Source organism: Dipteris shenzhenensis, chromosome 14 (genome assembly GCF_047967505.1).
Source record: "Dipteris shenzhenensis isolate YYH24624 ecotype China chromosome 14, Dip_SZ_1.0, whole genome shotgun sequence".
In the NCBI taxonomy this organism is placed as follows: Eukaryota; Viridiplantae; Streptophyta; class Polypodiopsida; order Gleicheniales; family Dipteridaceae; genus Dipteris; species Dipteris shenzhenensis.
The window spans coordinates 4485216-4490001 of NC_141609.1; the positions used below are offsets into that span (position 1 = coordinate 4485216).

General features: G+C 41.9%; 2 non-coding genes across 2 annotated transcripts; both read left to right on the forward strand.

Annotated features, from left to right (window-relative positions):
• The first annotated feature begins 3451 nt into the window (after window positions 1-3451).
• On the forward strand, window positions 3452-3532 carry LOC147894089 (small nucleolar RNA R11/Z151). The gene has a single exon (XR_015542177.1). It is a non-coding gene; the product is annotated as a small nucleolar RNA R11/Z151 (small nucleolar RNA).
• Window positions 3533-3829: 297 nt separating this feature from the next.
• LOC147894090 (small nucleolar RNA snoR1) lies at window positions 3830-3918 on the forward strand. Its single transcript, XR_015542175.1, has one exon. It is a non-coding gene; the product is annotated as a small nucleolar RNA snoR1 (small nucleolar RNA).
• Window positions 3919-4786: the final 868 nt, after the last annotated feature.

Below are 4786 nucleotides of genomic sequence, written 5' to 3' on the forward strand. Positions count from 1 at the left end.
GAAGGGCTACACACACCATCAAAGGAATGACCTTACACTCATCCTTGCACCTACCCCTTCTTACATCCACATACACAGTCCTATTCATCACCATTGAGAAGCTCCAAACTCTATCTACAATGTATAAAGACATGGAACTAATAGTCATCAATGAGATCTCCTTGGGCAGAGTAAACACGTTCGTTGCAGCAGCAGACATGTGCTTGTGTGAGATAAAGCACAACCACGATCAACCCTTTGGCAGTGTTGATGTGTTGCTATGTGGCAACCTGTATAGATAAGCCCCACCAAGGACTCCTAGATATTCCTCAAGAGATGTACAACATATACTATACTCAAGTAATTTTGGAGATAACATCTACTCTATTATGAATTACATGAGCCAATACATCAAAAGAATCCAACTTTCCTTGCCTTGCTTAATAAAATCAGAGTTAGCAGCTCACAGACCGATCTCACAGACCGATGCTGACCTTGAATTTCTAAACAACACCTCAGAGAGCCACCACATATACATATTGTACCACACCTTTTTTACACGACTTCTTCCAAAGACAAGCACAATGAGTACATCTTCAAGATGCTATAGACACATCCTTACATATTCAAAGCGAAAGACATCAAGCACAAATCATGTAGGAAAATGATAAACATCCCAACGGACCCTAGGGCCACAGTTGGGCTACACAAGGAACTACAACTAAACCTAAAAATGCTCATTAAAATATGTTTTGGAATCTTAAACATAAACGATGGGATAGTGAATGGCGTGGATGGAACTTCGAAGATAGTGACACACAATCCAAGCCATATGTGCTTTGGGTCAACTTCAATGACCATAATACAGGGACACAAACCCATTTCGACAACAATTTCCTCTATAAAGCAAACACACCAAAGAACTGGACCCCCATACTACAAGTTATATGCGACTTCCAAGATGGTAAAAGCCATCTAAACATCATTTCATGAAAATAGCTTTCGATTCAACCTACAATTGCCCAAATTGGGCACCGCTTTTGCAAGGCCTCACAATGGATTCCATCACATTCAACCCTTCTTCTATAGTGCTCTTTCATGTGTACATGGCCCATCAAAGCTATTCATGGTGTCAAAATTAGAACAAAACATGTGAAGGTGGGCCTGATGGTGCAATAAGAGATTTCGCAATGTTCGACCAAACCAACTTTGCATTTGAAAGCCCAAAAACAAAAACCTTACAAACTTTCAACAACAGGTCACTACCTTCCCACGCAAATGACATCTTGCGTTGCAAAAGTATTCTTAGTGCGATAGTGCTATGAATCCAGAAACATGAACCAAAAAAACTACTACCATACATTTGCCAGGATTCCTATACATTTCCATGGAGGTTTTGCCACCCACTACAACACAACATCGACCTCCCAAGGCTATGAGTGTTTTCTCACCATATTTCAACCAATACACCACAAAAAAATCTCAATTCTTAATTTGTACAAATCAGTGAGCATTAAAACATCAATTTTTCTTCAGGCCCTACAAAAAATTATCCAACTCATTCCACCCACAACTCCAACATAGTACACAGTAGAAGACTTCAACATGGACTTCAATGGTTCCTCCACAAGCATGGAAAAATTGCAAGACTTCATGTTTCATCATAAAATGCGACAAATTGTGACCATGCCTACAACATCTGCGGATCCACAATCCCCACCATAGATGGACCAATACAAGATAGTCACAAATGAAAACAGGCTGCGGATCCACAATCCCCACCATAGATGGACTTCAATGGTTCCTCCACAAGCATGGAAAAATTGCAAGACTGTTTCATCATAAAATGCGACAAATTGTGACCATGCCTACAACATCTGCGGATCCACAATCCCCACCATAGATGGACCAATACAAGATAGTCACAAATGAAAATAGGGACAAACTTTGTATATTGGTCGGACCACTCTCTCCTTTTCACATCAATGGATTCAACATGATTACGGTGCAACACGAAGAAACATTCATCGACAGGCCCTTTGAATAAAATTCACCTTGTTGCCTTTGTCCTTTTCAACTACCGCACCTCGCTTCCTCAAGCTTAATATATGAGCTACACTTCTCTCAAAAACGGCTACAGTAGAGGCAAGAAATTTGTATAGTGACCAGATCAAACAATTGTGTAGATTCTTCAGAAAAGGAAACTACCATCCAAAGCCGTACTATAGCAAGAAATGTTAACCAACCTTGTCAAGCTAGAGCAAAAATATCAAGCAACAAAAGAGGCAAAATGGGGTCAAATAGTTGGGGGAGCTCCAAGGTCATGATTTACAAACAGCCGCTGCGAGGAAGCAATGTGTCCAAAACCAAAACCACACTTTTGTACATGGGTGCTTCTGATGCCATAAATGTAGATGGAAATACAAAGATAACACTTTCATGCACAAGAGCTCATCCACCAACCATTGCGATCTTCATTCTCTTTTGCTTAACATATGCTAAGAGGCTCTATTGTCACATAGCAAACTTTTTTATTCTCAGCCAACAATACTCAATGAATACAAACAATTCTCCAACCATTACATTGGTTGAGTCAAATTTTGTCTCTTTCTTGGGCTGGCCTTCCTTTTCTTTTGCCCATCTGCTTTCTTTTCTTTCAGTCCTTTGGGCTTTCACATTGGAAACATTTCTTTTTCTTCCTATCTCTACCATCCACTTCTTGCCCTTGGAATCATTTTTTGGTCTTATCCTCCCTTGTCATTTCCTTTTGCTAAAACTTCCTTGTCACAATCTCTCAACCTTCTTCCTACCATAGGAAAGCCCAAGCTCTTGAAATGTAGGAGTTTTGGTTTAGAGACTAAGAGTCTTGGTTTGCTCTCCAACTAGAAGGTCTTGGGTCCCAAGTTCAATTCCCCACATGTTTAGTTTTGCCCCCTGCTCCCCCAGTCTTGGGCGAGCTCTCGAGGTTTTCTAGATGGCCATGTAGGAATTTGTCCGCTTGTGTGTGAATCCATTCAGAGGGTATTTACACATCGAATGATAAAGCCCTTTGCGGGCAAGGGGTGCATACATACCACCATGGTTTGGCGGGGAGAATTTTGAGCATGTGGCATATGGCCGTGTGTTGAAGCCGCACGAGCTGAACTTGCATTAAATTCTTTGAAAGAAGAAACCCCCTCCCGAAGCCCTTGGTGGGGCAACATGAATTTCTGGACTAATAGCGCTAGCCTAAAACGCTCCTATATGGGCAAGCGGGAGGTGTGCGTGAGGCAGATTAAAGATTTTTATTAGAAGCTAGGGTTAGGGTTTTCCTCCTACAAATAAGGAGCTTCCTCTGAACTCAGGCAATGCAATCGATTCATTGTTTCTCAGGCTCTTTTCGCGTCTGTTGCATCAGGCTAGTATAAGATTTCAGAGTGCTAATCGGTGGCAGGTAATTGCTTTTCCTGTTTCACGTTATGCTTCTCTCTTGTGGCCTGTGATGACAAAATTTAGCGGATTTCGCTGAAGCTATCGCTTCTGATGTTCATTATTGTTACACACACTGAGGCTTCCGAGAGTTGATCAAGCTTGCTGGTTGTCATGCTGCGCTACTGTAAACTGCTTTGATTTGTTTTTTGTTAGGGGCGGACGGTTTGCTTTTTCCTGGATGCTGCCTGTGTCTCCGTGCAGCAGTCGCGGGCTTCCCGTGTCTGAATGATGAAACCTATGCTGGATGAACCCAATGATTTATAAAAACGTACACTCTAATTTTTTACTGACAGATGAAGGGAAGCTTCTGTTTTTGCGGTTGTGCTTTCGACCATCTGCTTTAAGGCATTGTCATGGTTTCTCCGAATGATTTTTAGTGGGCTATGATGATTTTGCTTATTTCTGACACCTCTTGTATGAGAGTATCATGTTTTGTTACTCTTTGAACGGAGTGCACTTGTCTGAGCCCTGATTGTAATTAAGTTTGGATGTCTTTTACTTTCCCTTTGTAGCTCCTGCTCGAAGCCTTCTTTGCTGTAAATTCAATTGCCGCGGTTCTACCAGACATCAGTCATGTCCACTACCCTGCCCTGTAGTATGGACCGTTACATGCCTGGAACAGCTATGTGGGTCGTTCCCAGTCGCTGTGCAGCTTCTGCCCAGCACTTGCGGGATCTCTTACTTGGTCTCCGTCGTTACCAGGCCGCCTTATGTTAATGGCTTCCTGGCTCCATACGGAGTCCACATCTGTTGGGTTGGCTTGTATACACTGGTCGTTCTCGTCTTGTTTCCCAAGTGTGGGCAACGATAAACTACCCAGGTCGGTGAGATATCCCTTAACAAAATTGAAGTGTTCTAGTACTCTTTCTCCCTCAAGATTGAGTTACCATGACTAGTCGTCTTTACTAGGACCTGTAGAAAACGATGACAATTGTCAATCTGCCGTGGCATGAAATAAATGAAAAGTAGCATCCCTCAGATCCGACAAGATAGTCCTTTTTTATTGATTACTAGGACCTGTTAAAAACGATGACAATCGCCAATCTGCCGTGGCATGAAAGGAATGAAAAGCAACATCCCTCAGATCTGATAAGATAGTCGTTTTTTATTGATCTCAGTTTACATTGATTGATTTAGCGGAAGTTAAACTAGAAACCTTCAACCAAATGTGCACTCGTTTGAAAAAAAACTCAGAATGACGTAATGAAAGCTCGGAACCTTTGCTTGGGGAATGATTCGAGTAAGGGTGAGATTATAAGATGTAAAGGGTCTATCGCCTAATGCCACCACACAATTCCATTAACATAGAAAGCCCACCTTAGAATGAATGCTCTAA